General features: G+C 40.9%; 1 protein-coding gene across 1 annotated transcript in view; it reads right to left on the bottom strand.

The window, feature by feature from the left end:
* LINGO2 (leucine rich repeat and Ig domain containing 2) overlaps window positions 1-26,058 on the bottom strand; it is a 2,394,831-nt gene that overhangs the window by 2,269,698 nt on the left and 99,075 nt on the right. The window lies entirely within an intron of this gene.

Below are 26,058 nucleotides of genomic sequence, written 5' to 3'. Positions count from 1 at the left end.
TTTGTTAACCATCCTTTTTTAAATAATTCCTAGCATCTTGTTTGCTTTTTTCCCCAAGGCGGGTCACAATAAAGTACATATACAAACAGAATCACAAACATTATAACAAATAGAACATCAATAAAACATAATAATGATAATATAAAGCCTCCTAAAATTACAAAGAGACTACCAGCGCCTCACATCAAAAAACTATAGATCAAGTCCCATATTTCATCTTATAGAAGAGGTGGTTCTTCAACATTTTTTTTAACTACTTTGCTGTCATAAATATCCCAGAAGCTTATTCCACTCCTGAGAACCTACACACAAAAACATGCTAGCTCTAGACACAGCTAGCCGCAGCTCTTTCACTGTCAGAATATTTAGGTCATCGTGAGTCACCAAGTGCAACATGCGCTGTGGTTCATATGGCAGAATGCTATCCATCAAATGCTTTGGTGCCTTATTGTGAATACAGAAATGCACCATAACTGTAACCGGCACTAGAGCCTAGCCACGGGACTCCTCAGTGCCCCTAGTGGTTACAGTTAAAAACTGCACTGGCGTGTGACCCAGTATGGAGTCACCCTGCAGACACTGCATTAATATGAGTTAAACAAACAAAACCCAGAACCAATGCTCACAGCTCCAGGTTTGGTTCCTAAAGAAAATTTAATTGTCAGAATGGCAAAATTAAAAACAAATAATGCAATTTGCAAAACACAAAGAAAATATACACAAAAGGAAAACTCCGGGAGAGTTCAGGATTTTCTCCTTCAAAGCCTGCTCCTAGCAGGTTTCCTCAAAGTTCAGTTCCCTGCTATAATGCATCAAACACTCTCAAACAGTCTCTGCAAAAACACAAGCCTCCAGCTTATTTTATAGCACTGCTGGGTCTAGGGGAGTGCCTCAAGTTTGCCTTCAAAAGCACAAAAACAGCTTTCAAAAATCCCTCCCAGTTGTTGGCAAACTTCTCCCCACAGAAAGGCACTCTCAGCTTCTTAAACAAACTGTGCAGAGAACAAAACAGTGTAGTAACAAAAACCCCACAGTTCAAACAGTCAATGTCCCAGGCTGACAAAAACCACAAACTCAGCCCAAAATAGCAACCACAAAAAAAAACCTCACAGTTCCTCAGCTCAGGCTTTGAAAAGGGTTGCCAAGCCTACTTCCATCAGCTCAGGAGCCATTTCCAAGCCCTCAGGGACCATCTCTCCTTGCAGCTCCATTGGTAACTCCTAAGAACATAAGAATATAAGAAATGCCTCTACTGGGTCAGACCTGAGGTCCATCGTGCCCAGCAGTCCACTCACGCGGCGGCCCAACAGGTCCAGGACCTGTGCAGTAATCCTCTATCTATACCCCTCTATCCCCTTTTCCAGCAGGAAATTGTCCAATCCCTTCTTGAACCCCAGTACTGTACTCTGCCCTATTACGCCCTCTGGAAGCGCATTCCAGGTGTCCACCACACGTTGGGTAAAGAAGAACTTCCTAGCATTTGTTTTGAATCTGTCCCCTTTCAACTTTTCTGAATGTCCTCTTGTTCTTTTATTATTTGAAAGTTTGAAGAATCTGTCCCTCTCTACTCTTTCTATGCCCTTCATGATCTTGTAAGTCTCTATCATATCCCCTCTAAGTCTTCTCTTTTACTAAGGTGGGCTAGCCATTTTAGCGTGCTAAATATTAGTGCACACTAAACGCTAATGCGTACATAGAATATAATGGATGCGTTAGCGTTTAGCGTGTGCTAATATTTAGCCTAAATAAGCAAAAACTGTGAAATACATTCTCTAAACTCATATGGATTGAAAACAATATAGAATAATATCCTCAGAACAATTACAGTAAACAAACAGCTCCCTAAGAGAGCTTTACCTTAAAAATACTAAGGACTCCTTTTACAAAAGTGCGCTAGCATTTTTAGCGCACGCACCGGATTAGCACGTGCTACCCAAAAAACTACCGCCAGCTCAAGAGCAGGTGGTAGCGGCTAGCGTGCGCTATTCTGCGTGTTAAGGCCCTAACGCACCTTTGTAAAAGGAGCTCTAAATGCTAAATACAAGTATAATGAGATTTCCTCGCAATTGGCTAGGAAAGATTTCTTTTTGCAGCAGGCTCTGTATTATGGAAACTTGAATAAAGCAGGAAGATTATTGGCTAATTATCTTAAAGTAAAAAAAGAGAAGAGTTAAAATTATGGCTATTACAGATGAAAAGGGTACAATTCATACTCAATTTGATAAAATTTTAAAACTATTTTTGGATTATTATAAAGCCTTGTATTCTTCCGAGCTTTATTCAAATAAAGAAGTAGAACATAAGAACATAAGAAGGAGCCTCCACTGGGTCAGACCAAGGTCCATCTCGCCCAGCGGTCCGCTCCCGCGGCGGCCCATCAGGTCTGCGACCTGTGGAGTGGTTTCTGCCTACTTCTATAACCTACCTCAAGTTATATCTGTACCCCTCTATCCCCTTATCCTTCAGGAACCTATCCAAACCCTCCTTGAACCCCTGTACAGAGTTCTGGCTTATCACATTCTCCGGAAGCGCGTTCCATGTGTCCACCACCCTCTGGGTAAAAAAGAACCTCCTAGCATTTGTTCTAAACCTGTCCCCTTTCAATTTCTCCGAGTGACCCCTAGTGCTTGTGGCTCCCCACGGTTTGAAGAATCTGTCCTTATTCACTTTCTCTATGCCCTTAAGGATTTTGAAGGTTTCTATCATGTCCCCTCTAAGTCTCCTCTTCTCCAGGGAGAACAGCCCCAGCATTTTTAACCTGTCATCGTATGAAAAATTTTCCATACCTTTTATCAATTTAGTCGCCCTCCTCTGCACTCCCTCGAGTATCGCCATGTCCTTCTTAAGGTACGGCGACCAGTATTGAACACAGTACTCCAGGTGCGGGCGCACCATTGTGCGATACAGCGGCATGATGACTTCCTTCGTCCTGGTTGTAATACCCTTTTTGATGATGCCCAGCATTCTGTTTGCTTTCTTGGAGGCTGTCGCACATTGCGCCGATGGTTTCAGTGATGTGTCGACCATCACCCCCAGGTCCCTTTCAAGGTTACTTATCCCTAGCAGTGTTCCCCCCATTTTGTAGCTGAACATCGGGTTCTTTTTCCCTACATGCATGACCTTGCATTTCTCTACGTTAAAACTCATTTGCCACTTTTTTGCCCAGTCTTCCAGTTTCGTTAGGTCCCTTTGCAGGTCTTCACAGTCTTCCGTGTTTCTAACCCTGCTGCAGAGTTTGGTGTCATCAGCAAATTTGATAACCTCACATTTTGTCCCTGCCTCCAGATCGTTAATAAATATGTTGAACAGTAGAGGTCCCAGCACCGACCCCTGTGGAACTCCGCTCGTGACCCATTGCCAGTCTGAGTATTGGCCCTTTACTCCAACCCTCTGTTTCCTGCCCGCCAACCAGTGTTTGATCCATTGGTATATATCCCCTTGCACCCCGTGGTACCACAGCTTTTTAAGTAGCCGTTCGTGAGGTACCTTGTCGAAGGCTTTTTGGAAGTCAAGGTAAATGATGTCTATGGATTCCCCCTTATCCATCTGGCTGTTTATTCCCTCAAAGAAGTACAGCAAGTTCGTGAGGCACGACCTTCCCTTGCAGAAGCCATGCTGGCTCGCCTTCAGTTGTCCATTGTTTTCTATGTGTTCGCAGATTGTGTCCTTTACCATTGCTTCCATCATCTTCCCTGGAACCGAGGTCAAGCTTACAGGCCTGTAGTTTCCCGGGTCACCTCTTGATCCCTTCTTAAAGATGGGCGTGACATTCGCTATTTTCCAGTCCTCTGGGATCTCCCCTGTTTTTAGGGAGAGGTTACATATTTGGCGAAGTGTCTCTGCTATTTCGTTTCTCAGTTCTTTTAGTACCCTTGGGTGAATGCCGTCCGGGCCTGGTGATTTGTCGCTCTTTAGTCTGTCTATCTGTCTGAGGACATCCTCTTTGCTTACCTCTAGTTGTACCAGTCTTTCATCGTGTTCTCCGTTTATAATCACCTTGGGTTCCGGAATATTAGATGTGTCCTCTCTGGTGAAGACTGACGAGAAGAATTTGTTTAACCTGTCAGCTATCTCTTTTTCCTCCTTTATCGCTCCTTTCCTGTCTCCGTCGTCCAGTGGTCCCACTTCCTCTCTGGCTGGTTGTTTCCCTTTCACATACCTGAAGAAGGGTTTGAAGTTTCTTGCTTCTCCTGCCAGTCTTTCCTCATATTCTCTCTTTGCTTTCCTGACCTCTCGATGACATTCTTTCTGGTGTCTTTTGTGCTCTTCCTGGTTTTCCTTTGTTGGTTCCTTTTTCCATTTCTTGAAGGATGCTTTCTTGTCGTTTATCGCCTTTTTAACTGCAGTTGTTATCCATGCTGGGTTTCTAGTTCGATTTTATTTTCTGCACCCTTTCCTAAACCTTGGGACGTACAGGTCTTGTGCCTCGAGCACTGTGCCTTTAAGCAGTGTCCAGGCTTCCTTTACGGTCTTCACCTTCCCTGAGCTGTTGCTGAGCTTTTTTCCTACCATTTTCCTCATGTCCTTGTAGTTTCCTTTTCTGAAGTTGAGTGCTGTCGTTGTGGTTCTTTTCACCTTTGATGTTCCCATGCTTAATTTGTACTGGATCATGTTATGATTGCTGTTCCCTAACAGTGCTAGTACCACCACTTCCTTTGCGGGTCCCTCTAGCCCGTTGAGGATTAGGTCTAGAGTGGCATCCCCTCGCGTTGGTTCCGTGACCAGCTGCTCCATGAAACAGTCCCTTATCGCCTCCAGGAATTTAGTTTCTCGCGTGCAATTTGAGTGCCCATTGTCCCAATCTATTCCCGGATAGTTGAAGTCCCCCATAACCACCTCTTTTCCACTTTTGCACTCCTGTCTCAGTTCGGCCTCCAGGTTCAGGTCGTTTGCTTCTGGCTGTCCTGGTGGGCGATAGTACAGTCCCAATTTGATGTCAGCTCCTTCCCCTCCTGTCAGCTTAACCCATAGTGACTCCAGACTGTCTGCCCTTATTGTTGTTTCTGTTCTGGATGAAGGAATGGAGTCCTTTATATACAGTGCTATTCCTCCCCCCTTCTTGTGTGCCCTGTCCTTCCTGTAAAGTTTGTACCCTGGCAGGGCCACATCCCATTTGTTGTCCTCTGACCACCATGTTTCTGTGATTCCTATTATATCTATGTCCTTATTTCTGGCTATGACTTCTAGCTCCCCCATTTTAGTCCTTAGGCTTCTAGCATTTGTATATAGGCAATTTAAGTCCCAGTTTGTTACCTTTTCTTTTGGATCTTTTCTTGATTTGTTGCTCCTGCTGGTTTCCTCACGTGCTGCCTCCTGTGGTGTGTCTATCCCGTCCTCTGCCCGCTTCCTTGTTCTTTGATAGCCCTCTGGTTCCGGCTGTTTCCTCCTTGTCTTGTTCTTTAGCTCTAATTGCCCCTCAGGTCCCTGTGCTGCATCTTTGGGTTTATGTCCATAAAGTGTCCATTTTGTCTCTAGTCCACTATTGCCAGTTCCTGTCTCAGTATCTTTGCTCGATACTGTGGTCCGATGTGTCGAGGTCAGATCGACTATCGGCTTTCCCCTTGTTATCAGTTTAAAGTCATGCCTATGCAGGTCTGGATGTTACGTGCCAGCATCCTCGTCCCAGGGATTAGAATTTTTAAAGCTAATTCAAGGGCCAAAAATTCCCAAGCATATAAAAGGAAATCTTGAAGCACCTATATCACTTAAGGAATTGCAGGCAGAGTTGAAGTCCCTCAGAGTTGGATCCACTCCAGATATACTTTTACCTCATCTTCTAAATTTATATCAATCACAACTAATTAAAGGTTGTATCTCAGGTACTATTAGAATCATTAACTATTGTTTTGCCAAAGCCAAATAAAGATCCTATGTTGGTTTCAAATTACAGGCCTATTTCTTTGATAAATGTGGATGGAAAACTTCTGGCTAAGTTATTGACTTTAAGACTAGACAAGGATTTCCCTTATACGATCGGTATGCACCAAATGGGATTCGTTGCTCAAAGGCATTCTTCTAATAACACCAGATTTGCACTACATATATTAAATTTATCAAAGTCTATGGATGATCCTGTCTTCTCTGTCTCATTGGATGCAGAGAAGGCCTTTGATCGTGTAGAATGGACTTTCATGTATCAAGCAATGGATTGGTTTGGTATAGGTTCTGGATTTATACAAATGATTCAAACCTTGTATAGCTCCCCCTCAGCCAGATTATATATTAATAATACATTTTTGAAGCATTTTTGTCTGAAGAGTGGAGTTAGACAAGGATGTCCCTTGTCTCCTTTGCTTTTTGATATTTTTTTCTGGAACCCTTGTTGTTGGCTATACAGCAGGCAAAGGAGATACAGAGGATTCCTTACGCAGGTCGGGAATATAAGATCTCTACTTATGTAGATGATATTTTGCTTCATTTGAAGAATCCTGAATCTACCATTCCTTATTTACTGGAATTGATTGACAGATTTGGTAAATTTTCTGGATATAAAATAAATTGGAGCAAATCGAAGGTTCTTCTGGAAAATGTGCATTGTATAAAAGGATTATTTGATTCATTCCCTTTTCTTTGGAAGGAAGAGGGTATAGAATATTTAGGTATTATGATTCAGAAAATATTGGAAGACACAATGACAGTAAATGAAAAATCCTTATTGCTGAAAGTCAAAGAAATGTGTGAGCATTGGAACCCACTATATCTTTCTTGGTGGGGGAGAGTCCAAACTGTATAAATGATGATTTTGCTTGTAGTTTGTTACCAAATGAGTATGTTGCCGGTTTATTTTCAAAAGTCCTTTTTTAAAAAATTAAATGGTATTTTAACAAAATTTATTTGGCTCAGTAAAACTGCTAGAAATGCTTTAGTATCTTTACAAAAACCAATTGCGGCAGTTGGGGTAAATTTTCCAAATTTGTACAGATATCACCAAGCTTTTATCATGCGGCTGGGTATGTATTGGATCCTTCCTAAAGTCTTGGAGCATCTTCCGGACTGGCTTTACTTGGAATGGCAACTCCTGTCTCCATTGCGTTTGTGTCATGTTTTAAGTATCAAGTTACCTAGGCTTTATAAGGACAATAGAATTTTAGTTTCCACATGACAAACATTAAAATTTATTAATAACCTAAGGCCTATTCCGATTCATCAATCCACGTGTCAGTCCTTATGGTTGAACTCCAAGATTCAAATTGGTGAGTCTAAGATCCTCTGGAAGCACTGGCGCAGGCAGGCATACACACAATGGATGATGTGTTATCAGATGGAAAGATGCTTGACTTTTCACGACGGCAACAAACATTTGGTATTGCAAAATCTCAAGTATATAAGTGGTTGCAGTTGAAGCAGGCCATTCAGAAGGAGTTCCCTGATTGGCGTAACTTAAAAACTCAGTTTAGCTTACCGGGTCTGTGCTTCCAGACAGATTTCCTGGGGCATCAGGCAGCCAAGTGGTATAAATTAATATCTGAATTTTTGACTAAGAAACCAAAAACTAGTCTTAAAGACATTTGGAGCATTGAGACAAAGCAGCAAATTTCTTCTACTCAATGGCCACGGATTTGGACTTGGAGGATGAGATGTACAGCATCAGCATCTATGAGGCAGACTTTTTTTCTGAGGCAGGTGTTTTCTGTTGTATAGAATTTTCTGGACCCCTGTTCAGTTGCAAAAGTTAGGTAGTTCTAAGTCAAATAGATGCTGGCACTGTCATCTCGATATAGGGACGCTGGATCATCTATTGTTCTATTGCCCCTTGATTCTTAAATTTTGGAGATCTATATGGGGTCAAATTACTATGATCCTGGAAGTTCCATTATCATTGACGTATGATGTATTGCTTGGAACTTTAATAATGCCCAAAAGTTTAATTAATGCAAATCAGAATAGATTACTTCTCATCATGACAGGAGTTGCTATGCAGCTGATCATGAAAAACTAGAAAAACTGGGACAGGTTAAATTACAATTTTTGGTGGGAAACCCTATGTCAAAGTTATAAATTTGAACGTATGAATTCAATACAATTGGGACACTATAATAAATTCAAGATGGTTTGGGATCCATTAACAAAATTTTGTAAGAATTGATCATACATATTTCCCCTTGATTTCTGTTATGCACGTCCAGGAAGGGTGTATGGGAGGGGGGTGATATATATTTATTATATTATTTGATTGTATTGAGTGCTGATTATTGTATTATTTGTTTATCTGTTGCACTTACTGTTGGCTTTTGAAAATGAATAAAGATTTTTAAAAACCCACTAAATGCAACCCCCCCCACTAACTTTTATCAGAATTGCCCTCACATATTAACCAATATATTTTTGACATCACTCCTTACCCAAGCAGAAATCCAACCCTTTAATCATAACAACACACCCCTGATTGAACATAAGAACATAAGAAATGCCTACATCGGATCAGACCTGGGGTCCATCCAGTCTGGTGATCTGCACACGCGGCGGCTAAGCCAGGCGTACCCTGGCGAATACATTAGTCACTCGTATCCCTCAATGTGTCCTGCAAGAAGATGTGCGTCCAATTTTCCCTTAAATCCTAGAATGGTGGTTTCCTCCACCATCTCTTTTGGGAGTAATAATAACTTTCACCCACTGAAAAATTAAGTAAACATCCTGAAATTAATTAAATGAATTAGATCCATGCATTCATAGAAAAGAATTGATATAAACAGATATCATAGTATAGTGTAAGAAACTGACCAACCCTATTCTTCTTAGTAATATTCCCAATATTCTATGAGCATATAAATACATAAAAATACTATTAGATATAATTTAAGTTAATAACCCCATAAATAGTATATAAATATCCTAACTAAATTAACAATTGATTATACTTATCAATTTAAGAAGCAACAGATCACAATCATCAAATAAGTATAGCCCACATTCCTGCCAGATGAATTATCACTGAATTGTGCAGAGACAGACTCAAGCTGATCTTCAATTTCCACAGTATGCTATGGAGTTCCAGGTGATATCTGAATCGTCAATAATATCAAACCAGTATAAAGTGAAATTTAATATATTCTACCCAAGATAATTAAAAGGTAGAAGTCAAAGCAGTATTTCCATATCCACGACGAATTCAAAACAAAGCAATAAACTTTGAAAAGTAGCATATTGATCTCCAATCTTCCAAGTATACAAATCAGAGTAACTGCTTTTCAAGAATCCTGAAGATTTCATATGTAGAATCCTATTAGTATCAGTAAATAATAATAATAAGACTTCCTACTAAAATCTTATCGTAGTCCTAAAACAAGACTTTATAAAATAACTTTCCAGTTTACTGTCAGCAGTATGCAAATAATATTTTCTTTGAAGTTCCTTCTCACGATGATTTAACCCAGATCCAACGGTTTCTGGTAAGAAGATTATAAGTGTAGTTTTATTTACTCAGATTCCAAACCAGGAAATAATCTGAAAACCATTTAATTCATTGGTTCTGCGCATTGACTCAGAAATTCCTGCAGCTTCTCCGGATCTTCGTAATGATAGGTTTTATTTTGGTGAGTAATCCGCATAATCGCCGGGTAAAGTAAACCCTAACGCACTCCCAGTTGCCTCAGTTGAGGCCGAAGAAGCAAGAATTTCTTCCTACAATCTGCCGTGGCCTTAGCGAAATCCGGTAAAAACAGCACTTTAGATTCCTGCCATTTGAAGTTTGTTTTCCTTCGCAACCTGCAGTATTTCCATGGCCTGCTGGAATTGGAGCATTCTAAATATCAACAGCTGTGGGCCTGAATGGTGGTTGGCTCCACACAACGGTAACCGATATGCTCTCTTGATTTCAATTGGGAATTTAAAATTAATTGACAGCAATTTTGGGATCATCTCCTCTAAAAATTTAATGGGGTTGGCTCCCTCGACCCCCCTCCAGAAGTCCCAAAAGTGTGACATTATTTCTTCTGGCCTGATTGTTACTGTCCTCAAGATCCTTCTGATTCTGTACCAATTTTTCCTCAGTAACTGTGACCTGACTTTCCAATTGCTCCACCCGGGTGTTGGAAATGTGTAATTGTCTTGTTAAAGTAACAACCTCTTCTTTAAGCTCTGTAAGCTTGTCTGCATTAGAATATAAAATCTCCTTAATGTATCGTAATTCTGTTAGTAGCTCACTGCTATTAAAAGAGTCTTTGGGTAAAGGGACCTTCGATGGCTTCACTCTTTTTGTTGATCCAGCTGCCAAAAAAGCTTTGTCTAAATGGGTTTATCTTCCGGTTGCCATATTTGATCACCTTTTAGTAAAATTTTGAAAAAAAGGCTAAAAATAGATTAAATTGATGCCATGGAAGGAGGAGCTGTACAATCACCCGACCATTTGCATCAGCAAACAAGCCATGCCCCCGGGGCCTTATTATTTACATTCCTTATATACCGCTTCTATTCAAAGCAATTTACATTCAGGTACAAGTATTCTTAAGTATTTCCTCCTATCTGTCCTGTTCAGCAAAAGGCTCTGCATTAGACAGATTCTCTTACAAAATACCAGATGAATAGAAACATCCCCACATGGACATTCCAATTTCTACTCTGATGTTATTATTATTATTAGGGGGGTGGGATCAGGGTTGTTTTAACTCCTGAACCAATGCTGACTCCTGCCAATTATATTCCCCTTTCCTCCATGTGCACAGCCATCTCCTCTATGGGAAATAGAGATATAACATAGTAACATAGCAAATGATGGTAGAAAAAGACCTGAATGGTCCATCCAGTCCGCTCATTAGTTATTCTCATTAAAAATACATGATTAAATGACTTTCTCTCTTCTTTGATATTTCTGGGACATATACTAAAGTCCACCTGGTATTATCCTAGGTTCCAATTGATGAAGTTGCTATCTAAGCTCATTCCAGCCTATTCAACCATCCGATTGTTTGCTGGATATCTACACCCAGTAACGTCCTCATGTGGAGTTCTCATTGATGCCCTCCCCAGCTCTTCCTACACCAAATTGCCATATATGGGACACAGTCTCTCAATCCAATCTCTCAGGAACACATTATAATGCTTCATACAGCTGTTTTCATGTCATGTCATTTGGTTTAGCATTATTCACTGAAACTGAGCATTTGCATGGTATTAGTAAAGGTCATCCACAATGTGTTGGCCATGACAATCAGGCCTGCAGCTGAAATACAGGGCTGCTGATCCAGTACCGTCGTAATGCCTCCTGCCAAGGCTCTGGTGCAAGTAGTTTCTGTGAATTTTCTCAGATCTCAGAACATTTCAGCCTACTCAAACCTAGATTTGTTTGGTGTGCGAGAAAAACGTGGGAAGCATATTGTATTCTTTCCTTTTATGCTTCTAAAACTGTGCAAGATATCAAACAGCAAAGGCTGTCAGGGTTTTACAGAAGAGAAGAGAAATAGCTTGTAGATTTCATACACTCATCTCAGGAAAAAAAAACCCCACTGCTTTTATTTCTTTTACTAAAGACAAGTAAAGGCACATGCAATTCTTTTCTTTCTAGGTAGGTGAAAACTATACTTTTTATCTGTACTCACAGCTCAGTGATTTTGCAGCCACTTATATCAATTGTTAATGAGTGTTCCTAGTTATATAAGACAAAGGAAGCAGTATAGAGGGCCATTTTGATAAAACATTTTGGGACATTTTACAGAAGAAACACAAATATACTTCCTCTGTTTTTGAATGCTTGACAACTCTCTCACACTAGGAATATACATCAGCATAAACTCTCCTTCCCCTCTTGTAAAGGGAATAGATCAACTGGTAAACTCTGCCGATCTTACATATGATTTACTGAGATTTGGAACAAAATTCCATCTTCCATTAGGATTCTCACTTCCTTTCAAATCTTTTGAAAGACTTCGAAAAGACTTTGAAAGACTTCTTATTCCAAAAATAGCTAGAAAATTGCCATATGATAGGAAAATAACCTTTGTATATTGCCGATAATAATCCTTGTCAATTCAGGTAGTATTAAATTTTGACTTAAGCTTATGTTCTATCCAGTTCTATCCAAAAACTATGAATTTGTTTTCATCTTTATGTAAACCGAATCGAGCTCCAATTTGGGGATGATGTGGTATATAAACCTAAATTTTAGATTAGATTAGAAATATACAGTACCAAACAGAGAATGACATGGGGACAAATTTTTCCCCATCCCTGCGGGAACTCATTTTCCTGTCCCCGCAAATTCTTTACCTGTCCCAGCCCCATTCCTGCAAGCTCCATCCTCATCTGCACAAGCCTCAAGCACATTAAAATCAAAAGTGTTTGTGAATTGTGCAGTTAAGGCAGAGATTACAGGAATGGGGCAGGGGCATGGACAGCAACAGCGACAAAACTCATGGGAATGGGACAGGGAAATTGAGTTCCTGCAGGGATGTGGAAAAATTTGTCCCAATGTCATTCTCTAATACCAAACCTACCCATTTTCAAAACTGCAAAATATCTATATGAGGTTAGAAACATAGAAAGATGACGGCAGATAAGGGCTATAGCCCATCAAGTCTGCCCACTCCATTGACCCACCCCTTTAAGTCTACTGACCCCTTTAATTATACAGCCACTTTACTGACCCGCTCCTTCAAGTCTATACCCTAGTGACCCTATTCCTGGACTTGACCTCCGTAGGGATCCCACATAGGTATCCCATTTATTCTTAAAATCCGGGATGCTGCTGGCCTTGATCACCTGCACTGGAAGCTTGTTCCAATGCTCAATCACTCTTTCTGTGAAGAAGTACTTCCTGGCGTCTCCACGAAACTTCCCTCCCCTGAGTTTGAGCGGATGCCCTCTTGTGGTCGAGGGTTCTTTGAGAAGGAAGATATCATCTTCCACCTCGACACGTCCCGTGATGTACTTAAATGTCTCAATCATGTCTCCCCTCTCCCTTCGTTCTTCGAGAGTGTAGAGCCGCAATTTGTTCAGTCTTTCCTCGTACGAGAGACCCCCGAGCCCCGAGACCATCCTGGTAGCCATCCGCTGAACTGATTCAATTCTGAGCACATCTTTACGGTAATGTGGTCTCCAGAATTGCACACAGTATTCTAGATGAGATCTCACCATAGCCCTGTACAATGGCATTATGACTTCAGGCTTCCTGCTGACGAAGCTTCTCTTGATACAACCTATCATCTGCCGTGCCTTAGATGAAGCCTTCTCCACTTGAGTGGCAGTTTTCATGTCTGCACTGATGATCACTCCTAAATCTCGTTCTGCTGTAGTCCTGGTTAAAGTTTCTCCATTTAAGGTGTAAGCTTTGCATGGATTTCCGCTTCCGAGATGCATGACCTTACATTTCTTGACATTGAAGCCCAGTTTCCAGGTTGAGGACCAACTTTCTAATGTACGTAGGTCATGCGCCATGGTATCCTGTAGATTGCAGTCGCTTACTATATTGCATAGTTTGGCGTCATCAGCGAATAAGGTTGCCTTACCTTGAAGCCCTTGAGTCAGATCCCCAATGAATATGTTGAAGAGGAGCAGGCCCAGGACTGAGCCCTCATTAACCCATGCAGTAAGTGTCTCTCCTAACCCCATCTATTCCATCTTGTTCAGCAGCCTGCCGTGTGGGACGCTGTCAAAAGCTTTACTGAAGTCCAGGTACATGACGTCCAAGGACTCTCCTAAGTCCAGCCTTCTTGTTACCCAGTCAAAGAAGCTGATGAGATTGGATTGGCATGACCTACCCTTGGTGAATCCATGTTGACTGGGATCCCGGAGACTCCCTTCATTCAAGATTGCATCTAATTTATGCTTAATTAGTGTTTCCATGAGTTTACACACTATTGAAGTGAGACTCACCGGTCTATAGTTTGCAGCCTCTGCCTTGCAACCCTTTTTATGCAGAGGGACGACGTTAGCTGTTTTCCAGTCCAAAGGAACTTTCCCGGTACTTAGTGAGAGATTGAAGAGCACGGCCAATGGTTCCACCAGAACATCTCTCAATTCTCTGAGCACTCTCGGGTGTAAATTGTCTGGTCCCATGGCTTTGTTCACCTTGAGCCTTGTTAGTTCGCTATAGACGTCACCTGGTGTGAACTCAAAATTCTGAAACGGGTCTTCCGCGTTTTGTTTTGCCTTTAACTGTGGTTCCTGTCCCGGTGCCTCGCAGGTGAAAACTGAGCAGAAGTATTCATTTAGTAGTTTGGCTTTTTCGGAATCTGCTACCGCGTAGTTTCCATCCGGACGTCTAAGGTGTACTATCCCGTCCGTGTTTCTTTTCCTATCACTAATATACCTGAAGAAGGATTTGTCCCCTTTCTTAATGTTTTTTGCCAGATTTTCTTCCACTCAAAGTTTGGCCTCTCTAACTGCCGTTTTGACCGCTGCAGACCTGGTCTTATATTCTACTTTAGCTTCTCCTTTCTGCGTATGTTTGTAGGTAAGAAATGCTTTTTTTTTCTCCTTAACAAGGTGCGAGATCTCCTTAGTGAACCATTGGGGTTTATTGTTTCTTTGCCATTTATCTACTGATTCTATGTAGCGACTAGATGCTTCGTGTATGGATTATTTCAGGGACGACCACATAGCTTCCACATTGCCGGTCTCTGCTTTGTCCTGCAGCGTCTGATGGACGAAAACTCCCATGCGTGCGAAGTCAGTGCCCCAGAAATTGAGTACCTTTGTTTTTGTGATTGATTTAGGGAAGCCCCTCCTAAGGTTGAACCATACCATGTTATGGTCGCTGGAGGCTAGCGTGTCTCCTACCGAGATCTCTGAAACGCTCTCTCCATTGGTGAGTACCAGGTCGAGGATCGCCTGGCCCCTAGTGGGCTCCGTTACCATCTGTTTGAGACATGCTCCCTTTATGGAGGTTAATAGCCTCCTGCTGCTGCTATTGGTAGTTGCTGAAAATGTGTTCCAGTCTGCATCAGGCATGTTGAAGTCCCCTAGCAGTACAGGTTGTTGTGTTTTTTGTTTCTTTTTTCAAATGGCCATTTTTCATATGTGGATCTATCTTTATGAACCATAAAAAAAAATCCAAAAGAAAAACACACAAAACAATGGAATGTAGGAAAGTCTAGCATTTGTAGTAGACTACTCACATAGACATCCTAGCAGAGTTGTGGGGCATCTCAGAGGACACTGCAGTGAACTTCACATAAAAGGGCCTAGGTATACATTGTATTGTATTGTATTGTATTATTTTATTCACCTTATACAAGGCAAAGTACAAATGGACAGACATAATACATTTCTTAGAAACAGACAACACTGTGGGGTGGTCGACACCAAGCGGACAGTTCAAACTCCTACGACAATGGACTTTGGTACCATGACAGTACAAATGTTTCCAGAAAAAAAAAAAAAAAAAAACTCTCAGAAGTTAAACGATGATGTTTATTAATGAAAAATTAAAATGCAATACATAATGTAATAAAAGCCAACAAATAGCCTCAAACAATAAAGTCACTTGCTATAAACAGATATCCAGACCTTATATGGGCCATGTTTCGGCAGTATTTGCCTTCTTCAGGGGTCCTCAAACAGCAATGAAACACAGCAGCTTCACAGAAAACATCTGTCAATCACAGCAAGCACAATAGAAGTATCACATTACTTTCTCACGGATGTTTTCTGTGAAGCTGCTGTGTTTTTATTGCTGTATTTGAGGACCCATGAAGAAGGCAAATACTGCCGAAACATGGCCCATGTAGGATCTGGGAACAAAATACTTTGCAGGCCATCTTAAAAACTAAATACAAATACAATGAGATTTCCTCTCAAATGGCTAGGAAAGAGTTGTTTTCTCAACAGACTCTGTATTATGGAAACTCGAATATAGTGGGAAGAGTATTAGCTAATTACCTTAAAGCTAAAAAAAGGAAAGTAAAAATTGTAGCTATCACAGATGAGAATGGGGAAATTCATAATCTTTAACTATAGTTTTGCTGAAGCCAAATAATGATCCTATGTTGGTTTCAAATTACAGGCCTATTTCTTTGATTAATGTAGATGGAAAACTTCTAGCTAAGTTATTGGCTTTACGCCTGGCCAAGGCTCTCCCTTATATTATTGGTTTGCACCAAACGGGGTTCGTTGCTCAAAGACATTCTTCAAACAACGCAAGACTGGCTTTTCACATGTTAAATTTAACAAAAGCCATGGATAATCTGGCCTTCTCTGTATCATTGGATGCAGAGAAGGCCTTTGATCGTGTAGCGTGGACCTTCATGTATCAAGCAATGGATTGGCTAGGTATTGGTTCCGGATTTGTACAAATGATTCAAACCTTGTATAGTTTCCCTTTTGCTAGATTATATATTAATAATACTGTTTCATAACTTTTTCATTTGGAGAGGGGAGTTAGACTAGGGTGTCCGTTATCTCCTTTGCTTTTTGACATTGTACTGGAACCCTTGCTATTGGCTATTCAACAGGCAAAGAAGATACAGGTCAGGAATATAAAGTCTCTGCATATGCAGATGATATTTTGCTTCATTTGAGGGATACTGAAACTTCCATCCCACATTTACTAGATTTGATTGACCAATTTGGCAAATTTTCTAGCTATAAAATAAATTGGAGTAAATCGGAGGTTCTTCCACTAAATGTACATTGTACAAAAGGATTATTTGATTCATTCCATTTCCTTTGGAAGAAAGAGGGTATAAAGAATTTAGGTATTTGGATATAGAAAACGTTGGAAGAGATGATGAAAGTAAATGAAAAATCTGTACTGCTGAAGGTTACAGAAATGTGTGAGCAATGGAACCCTTTACATCTTTCTTGCTGGGGGAGAGTCCAAATTGTTAAGATGATGATTCTGCCTGTGGTTTGCTACCAAATGGGTATGGGTTGCCAGTTTATTTTTAGGGGTCCTTTTACAAGAAGTTGAATAGCATCCTTACCAAATTGATTTGGCTAGGTAAAACTACTAGAATTGCTTTAGTATCTTTACAAAAACCAATTACGGCGGGTGGGGTAAATTTCCCAAACTTTTATAGGTACCATCAAGCCTATATAATGTGTCAGGGTATGTATTAGATCCTCCCTGAGCTCTTGGAAAATCTTCTAGACTGGTTATGGTTGGAATGGCAACTCCTGTCTCCATTGAGATTGAGTCACATTTTAAGTATCAAGTTACCTAGGTTATATAAGGGCAATAAAATTTTATCAGACACTTGACAGACATTAAAATTTATTAATAATTTAACACCTATTCCAATTCATAAATTCACGTCAGTCCCTTTGGCTGAACTCCAAAATGCAATTTTGCGGGTTTAAAGTCATATGCAAGCATTGGATGAAGGCGGACATACGTACTCTGGATGATGTAGTATCAGATGGAAAGCTTCTTGACTTTTCATGACTGCAACAAACATTTGGTATTGCAACGTCTCAAATATATATGTGGTTGCAGTTGAAGCAGGCCATTCAGAAAGGGTTCCCTGATTGGCAAAATCTTAAAAATCAGTATAGTTTGCCAATCCTATGCTTCCAGACAGATTTCCTGGGACATCAGGTGACTAGGTGGTACAAATTAATATGAATTTTTGAATAAGAAACCAAAGACCGGTCCTCATGACATTTGGAGCATTGAGATAAAGCAGAAGAGTTCTGCATCTCAATGGCCATGAATTTGGACTTGGAGGATGAGATGTACGACGTCTGCATCTATGAGACAAACATGTTTTTTCTTCTACATAGATCTTTTTGGATCCCTGTTCATTTTCAGAAATTGGATAGTTCTAAATCTAATAGATGCTGGCACTATCATCTAGATGTAGGGACATTGGATCATCTACTGTTCTATTGTCTCTTGATACTTAGAATTTGGAGATCCATTTGGGGGTCAAGTGAACTAAGTATTGGAAAATCCTGTGGAATTGACGTACGATACTGTGTATTTGGCACGATGATGAGGGCTAAAAGTCAAATATCTTCATATAATAAGAAACTTCTCTTTATTATGACAGGGGTTGCCATACAACTTATTTTGAGGAACTGGAAAAACTGAGATCGGTTAAATTATACTTTCTGATGGGAATTTCTATGCCATACTTTTAAAATGGAACGTATGATGGCCATACAACAGGGTCATTATAAGAAATTAATGGATGTTTGGGAGCCATTGACAAAATTCTGTAAGGAATAATGGTTGATTTTGCCCTTTGATCATACACGTCCAGGGTGGGTGGGAAGATACTTTTAGATAATTGTTGGATATGTAGAAAGGGGGGGATGATATATGTATTTGTCATAAAATGTAATTTCATAGAATTTAAGTGCTGTTAAAGTATAAAATGTCTGTATAATATGTTGCACTTATTTTTGGCTTTAAAATGAATAAAGATTTTTTTTTTTTTTTTTTTAAAGAACATGTAGTGCTCTGGGCCATGGTAGAAACTTCTACCGCAGTTTAGTAAATGGGGGGGGGAGGGCGTAAATTTGATGACTCATTTAAGATAACATTATTAAACATGTACAATGATTCAGATGTATGCACTTCTGTTTTTATAACTGAAAATCATTTTAGAATCTTTACCAGAGAATCTTCTAGCTCACAGGTGTCAAACTTAAGGCCCGCAGGCCGAATTTGGCCCGCCTGGTAATTTATGCGGACCAGGTCCGATGCCCCCAGTGTTATTTTGTGGCAAGCAGGTGTCCTTTTTTATGCGGTCCGCTGCCCACCGGTGTTATCTTGTGACTGGCTCCCTCCTCCTCACCGCCACAGTGTGCACGAAGCTACATGCAGTGGCTCCTCATGTGTCCCGCGCCTCATCCAGAAGCTTTCCCTCTGACGTTGCAACATCAGAAAGAAGGCTTCCGGTTCAGGCGCAGGACACACGAGGAGCCACTGCATGCAGCTTCGTGCACACTGCGGCGGTAAGGAGGAGGGAGGCAGTCACAAGATAACACAGGTGGCAGCGGATCGCACAAAAAAGGATACCTGCTGGAGGGAGGCACAGCATGGAGGGAGAGAGACAACAAAAGGTAGGGGGAATGAGGTTATTTTCAATTTAGTGTTTGAATTGTGTCAATTTTAGGAATTTTAATCTGTGTCTATCTTTTGCACTGCTCAGGAAGAAATATAGTTGTTTCTTTTTCTCTGGGGGTTGTACTGCATGCAGAGTTTTGAATCTTAGGGCTTCTTTTTTATATATTAGTATTTTTAATTTTTGGTCCCGTATTTGCATAGGGGTTATCTGTGTTCTGGTAGGAATGTTGAGAAGAATACAGTGTGCTTTGTGTAGTTTTAGAATTTCCCTGTGAGAGAGTAAGCCTGCAGTGATGAGAGGCTGGTGCAGTCTTTTTTTATTTTTATAAATCTTTATTAATTTTCAAAACTTCAAAAATGCAATACAATAAATGTAACACAATAATACAATTAAAAGCACATTCAACTTACATATACAGTGGTACCTTGGATTACGAGCATAATCCATTCCAGGAGCATGCTCGTAATCCAAAATGCTCGTTTATCAAAGCCAAGTTTCCCATAGACAATAGTGGCGACAGCAACCATTGGTTCCAGAACCCGGGGTCTGTACCTGTCGGGGCCGGGTGCTGCAGCGCCGTCTCCTCCGTCTACCTCCTCCATCCATCATTGGAAGAAGAACCCAACAGTGCCGCTTCAGGGTGTGTGTGTGTAATGTCCGCCAGCCGCCGGAGAACCCCACAGTGCCTTCAGAGGGATGCCTCCTCCATCCGCCGGCCAGCCCTCCACGTCGGATGCCCCTCGCATGCTGGAGAGCCTCCACCCGAGCCCACGCAGCCAATCGCCACCCCACCCACATGCCGCGCACGACACGCACAACACCGATGATTGACGCTGTGCGCGTCACACACAACGTGCAGGCGGGACAGCACCCAGCCGCGCAGGCCCAGACAGAGGTCCTCCAACCTGTAGAAGGCACCCAACGTGGAAGGCTGGCCGGAAGACGGAAGAGGAATCCCCTGAAGCGGCGCTTCCTGATCTGTAAGTGCTGGTTTATCGGGGCAGTGCTCGGTTTGCGAGTCAAAATTTTGCTGGGTGTTTTGCTCATCTTGCAAAACACTCGCAAACCGGGTTACTCGCAAACCAAAGTTCCACTGTATTTATAAACAACCAATTTCACCTACCCTCTCAGTGTTAATTCAATAAAACATAAAAATATAGATCATCACAAAGGGCTCCTTTTACATATAGCACGCATTATAGCATGCGTAATAGCGTGTGTAATAGCATGCGTTAAACCACCGGATGTGCTAGCCGCTACCGCCTCCTCTTGAGCAGACGGTAGTTTTTTGCCAGCGCAGGGGGTTAGCGCGTGATGAAAAGTCATGCGCGTTAACTCCGCTAGCGCGCCTTTGAAAAAGGAGCCCAAAACCTTACCCTATTCAAATTAATGATATCATCCCACCCATCCACCCTCACATATAAATACCAAAAAAACAAAATTAAAATGGAAATAATCCCCCATCCCTCCCACCCTCCCCTGGAGATGTACCAAAATAATAAAAACTGACTCCCACTCAGAACAAAATATATGTACTTATTAATCAGTTGCGTACAATTCCATACACATCCAGTGCAGTCTAGTGGCTTAATTAATCTATAAAGTCGGGCACTTTGGTTTGAAGAAAGCAGATACTGGCTATGTATTGCTTTTCTGTCTCCTGTCTGTATGAAAGACGTAAGGAAATGTTTATGAAAACTCAATTTGTATGTGATTGGTTATACTGTATAGATAATGAACTGAATCTTCTGAATATTACATGGCTCATAGCTGAGTGAATACTATGTGTGGTATCAGTGGAAATTTAATATTGACTAGTATATTTCATAGGTGTTAGCCATAGTAAGATTAATTAGTGTGATCAGGAACAATTAATTGTATAGTTTGAAGGTTGCTGAGACACTCTCAGGAATAATTAGACAGACAGAACTGGAAAAGAGATAAAACTGATATGCATGAAAATTATTTATTTCCTGGTGTCTGGAATGTAACTGCTGTCATGTTAAAAGCTGAGAGAGGTTATGAGAAAATAAGTTTTGTTTATTGTAGTAATAAGAAGATCCAGCAAGAGAGAGTGGCTGAAAGGTGGTTTACTAGTAGTTATGTTTCTGTGGGTATAATAAGTGAGCAGAGTTCATGTGAGGATGTGATAAGTGAGCAGGGTTCTGATATGCTAAAATAGCTGAAGCTATCATACAGGCAGGTAGGTACTGTTTCTTTCATATCTTTGGGGGAGGTTGGGAGGGGATGACCACTGGGGCAGTGTAAGAGAGTCATGTTTACATCCCTATAGTTGTCATCTGGTCAGTTTGGGCAACCTTTTGGCACTTACTCGTTGTTAAAACAGGTCTAGCCCCCAAATGACCAAATTGTTCCTTGGACATTTTCAAAAATTTTTGTTTATTGCAGAAAAACATCCAGATCATAGGCCTGTCCTAATGCCGCCCAAGCAACACCTAACACGCCCCCTTGAGATTTAGGGCTCCTTTTACGAAGGTGCGCTAGCGTTTTTAGCTCATGCACTGGATTAGCACGCGCGCTATAGCGTGCGCCAGCCTAAAAACGAATGCCAGCTCAAGAGGAGGTGGTAGCAGCTAGCGCGCGCTGAAGTCCTAATGCACCTTCATAAAAGGAGCCCTTAGACACACTGCAGATAAGCACCATAGAAATTTGTCTACAAAATGTTTCAAAAATATCAAATTGGAAAGGTTTGCAAGAAAAGCATCCATCTGCCTCTTTATGCCACATTTTGCGATTATCAGCCCATAGATCCTGAGACCAGCTTTTGGGAATCCATATTCAAAGACATCCCAAAGAGGAAAAAGCCCTAGGGAACTTCAGTGCAATCTTTTGCTTTAAAAAAAAAAAAAAAAATCTATCCCTCTCAGCAGATTCCAACAACATTTCCTCATTTGTATATATATATATTTTTTAATTAGTCTAGCTCAAAACTGTTGCAGTGATAACACATCTTAATCGCATGCACATAAACCAGATAAATAGGAGTTCAGTGGGGAAGTATGCCCTCTGCACTCACAGCTAATGCATCTACACAGTATTTTGGCTGTCTAGACTCCTGCCCACCTGTTTGGAAAGCTTAGTATTGGCTTACAAGCTTTTAGACTCTGGCCCTGAGGCATAGTTCCAGGAAACAATGGATTTAGCCAGGCAGGCTACATATTGCTACAAGTGCCATTTCTTGAATGGGATTTCTATCATCATGCCAACATTACAGCATTGCACCACGTCTGTTTCTACTTAATGAAAAGAAAAAAAGAAAAGAAAAGTGCAACCAAGCACAATGCATTATATCCAGACTGTCTATCAAACATAAAGGGGATGTTAATTTTGTGTAGAAGTAATTTAATACCTATTCAATTCAGAAAATATCAAAATCCTTTACCACAATCTTGGCTTCTTATAATTCATGATGACAAATTTATTGAAGAGAATTAAGGCATTACTCATGTAAACCAAGCAATCAACAAACAATCCATCAGTACTAAACTGTATGCTTGGCTAAATCGTACTTGTAATTTTTCACATTATCCTATTTTAATTCAGATTTGTCGTTCTTTTTTCTTCTTGATCTATTGTCAGAAAAAAAATTGGAGGGCTAATTGGACTTAGCCTTTTCTTTTTGCTTCTGGGGGGCGAGGAATTTCATAGTTGTTGTGCTATGAAATTTGATGATATCATTATTGTTCCCATTCTGATCTTGTTCCCATTTCTGATATGTATTTTCAATATGTTTTTCTGGTTGTATTCTTGTATCATCAATAAAAATTGTTTGAACTATATATTAAAAAAAAAATTAAAAAATTAATGGAAGCACTCTGAATATATATGCATCTTAACAGAAACTAGCAAACTTGAACAGTGCCGCCACTAGAATTTGGTGGCCAAAACACATCTGAATATTCAGACTATGCATATATTAACTTAATAAAAATAAAGGCACATTTTGGGTAGTTTATGCGCAGATATCCATTTAGAAATGTCCATGTGGAGTCTAACAGCACAATTTTAAAAGATCAGGACTGCTCATGTAAGCGTAATGTGAGATCAACACTTTTCTGCCCCTTAGAATACATGATGGTTCAAGTTTATTCATTATTTCTTCTACCACCCATTGGGTGCCTTCTGAGCAATGTAGAATTGCTATTATATCAGAAAAAAATAAGAGTAAAATAAATTTTGTTATTTATAGAAAATTCATACAATAGATTAGATTAATTTGCTGCATAATAATGATAATAAGAATTTAAGAAGAGCCTTACTGGGTCAGACCAATGGTCCATCAAGCCCAGTAGCCCATTCTCACGATGGCCAATCCAGGTCACTAGTACCTGATCAAAACCCAAGGAGTAGCAACATTCCATGCTACCGATCCATGGATTCCCTCATGTCTTTCTCAAATAATTACGCTTGCTGTAGGTACATAGGAGAGTGATCTGTAATAGGACCACTTCCACTTGTAAAATACCCTGATAGCAAGAGGGAACAAACATATGCAACTTCCAGCAAAATTATAGATATACATTCACCTTGGGATGATCCAACACCTGCACATGTAAAACACATGTGTTTTATGCATATTTACATGTAAAAATAATGGTACTTCTCTACATTGCATTGTGAAAATGACATGCAACAACATAGCTTCATGGCCAGGATTGGAACCCTGAGGAATACAGCCACACAGGATGGCTATAAGTAAATCAAGAACTTTATTAAGTTCAAAGTAAGGATTTTCCAAGTCTGTCCTCTCCTCAGACTTGATCCTCTAACCAATCACTTGGCGTTTCCTATAGTCCCTTTTGCTTTTCCCTCTTTCTTTAGGATCCCTTCAGCCAGTCTTAGGTTCAACACACAGTCACTTCTTAACTCTAAGTTTCCTGTAGTCTCTCTTTAACATAGCTTCTGAGGTTTAGTCAACACTCTTTTAAGACTTCTACTTAATTGAAGCCTCTTCTGCTGGCAAACACAGAGGTATCAATGTCTGCTGGGGGCCATTCCTCTTCCCAGGCTCTCTCCAAGTACTACAGTCAACAGGAATACCCTGGAATGATTCCTCCACTCAGGACTTCTCCCTTGGAGACCTCTTTCCTTGAGTCTTCTCCATTCTGACCTAGGGCATTTAACCACCTCCCTGGCTGAGTCCCACCCTTTAGACTAAACTTCTCACTCTGAAGGTTAGCATCACCTGCCATAATACTATCTATAACACTAGTAAGGGAGTGTTCTTAGGGTCACCTGCCACTATACCACTCCCTCACAATTTCCTATGTAATTTTAAATGAATGCATTTCCTAGTTTATACATGTAAGTATTGATTGGAGGCTACTTACTGTTCTGTTAATTGATTTGATACAATCTGCCTGTTGATGTGTTTCTTGATTCACATATCCCAGCAATCACTAGAGGGCATTTCTTAGAGATCACCAAAATGGTGGCAAGAAAGAAATAAACTTTTCTGATACAGAGAGTGACCTCCTAATATATCTGCTGCCCCATAGTATAATAACTTCTGTCACTATCAGGCAGGAGTGGATCCAGGCAATCTGCTGCCTGAGGCGAGGGATGAGCTGCCCTTGCGCCCCCCCCCCCCCAAGGCATCCAAAATGGGGATGGGGCAAGGGCTGTTCCAACTATTAGGCAACACTGGCCAGCTGCCTATGGCAGCAGCTTCTTAGAGGGTAGTATCTTCAGTAACACAGTAAACGACAGCAGAGCCCCACACTCCATCCTTTTAGGCCTAAGTTGCTCATGTTTAAAGCAAAACAATAAATCCTGCCAGACAAAATCAAAGAACAATGTTTCTCACCACGCATACTCCTGCTTTTTAGCAAAGACACAAAGGAGATATATAATACTAAAACAACAAGGAGAAAAATGAGAAAGAAAGCAAAAGAAAAGCTCAAATGTAATGAAAAATGTTTCATCTACTTTTAAAGTGGATTTATTTTAATGGGCTACTTTTTCTTTGATTAAGGGACTGTTTCCTGATGATTTGGGTCAAATTTTGGTTATCCCTATTCTTAAAGACCAGAAGGTATCAATTGACACGAAATTCAATTATAGACCCATAGCAAGCATTCCTTTGTTTACCAAATTACTGGAAGGTTTAGTTAACTTAGAACAGTGGTCTCAAACTCAAACCCTTTGCGGGGCCACATTTTGGATTTGTAGGTACTTGGAGGGCCGCAGAAAAAAATAGTTAATGTCTTATTAAAGAAATGACAATTTTGCATGAGGTTAAACTCTTTATAGTTTATAAAACTTTCCTTTAACAGTTAAAAGGAAAGATATATAAACTATAAAGAGTTTTACCTCATGCAAAATTGTCATTTCTTTAATAAGACATTAACTATTTTTTCTGCGGCCCTCTAAGTACTCTATTTTTTCTGCAGCTCTCACATTTAAAGTTTAATATATTTTCTTTCTCATAAATGGCACATTTCAATCACTAAATTGAAAATAAAATCATATTCCTACCTTTGTTTGGTAATTTCATCAGTCTCTGACTGTGCATCCAATATTTCTTCTCTTCTTTCAGCCTCCTGTATGCTTCCTCTCTTCCAGACCTCATTCCCTCCCCCAACTTTTTCCTTCTTTCTCTGTATCTGTCTTTCTCTGATTCCGTGTCCCATTTTTTGCTTTGTTTCTGGCTCCCTGTCCCCCCCCCCTTCTTTCTTTCTTTCTTCCTTCCTTCCTGCCATTCCCCATGCCACCGCCGCCGGGGAATAGGCTGCTGCCGCTGCCGCCATCGGGAACAGGCCGAGATCTCCCTCTTTCTCTTCTCCACGGGGCCGACCAACTTTCGCCGCCCGACGTCAATTCTAATGTCGGAAAGGACGTTCCGGGCAGCCAGGCAACGATTGGCTAGCCAGAATGTCCTCTCGACGTCAGAATTGACATCGGGCGGCGAGAGTTGGGCGGCCCCGAAGAGAAGCAGGGAGATCAAATAACACAGTGCCAGCCTGAGAAGGGAAGGGAAGCAGGTTGGACACCACTGCTCTAGACGAGCCGCACTCTAGGGAGAACAGTGGACCGCCCCCCCCTTTAGCACGCCACTGGAGCAGCAGCGTGTCTGGCCGGCTCTTCCGTG

The sequence above is a fragment of the Geotrypetes seraphini genome, chromosome 1, assembly GCF_902459505.1.
Source record: "Geotrypetes seraphini chromosome 1, aGeoSer1.1, whole genome shotgun sequence".
NCBI lineage: Eukaryota > Metazoa > Chordata > Amphibia > Gymnophiona > Dermophiidae > Geotrypetes > Geotrypetes seraphini.
This window is presented reverse-complemented; position numbering and strand designations above follow the sequence as displayed.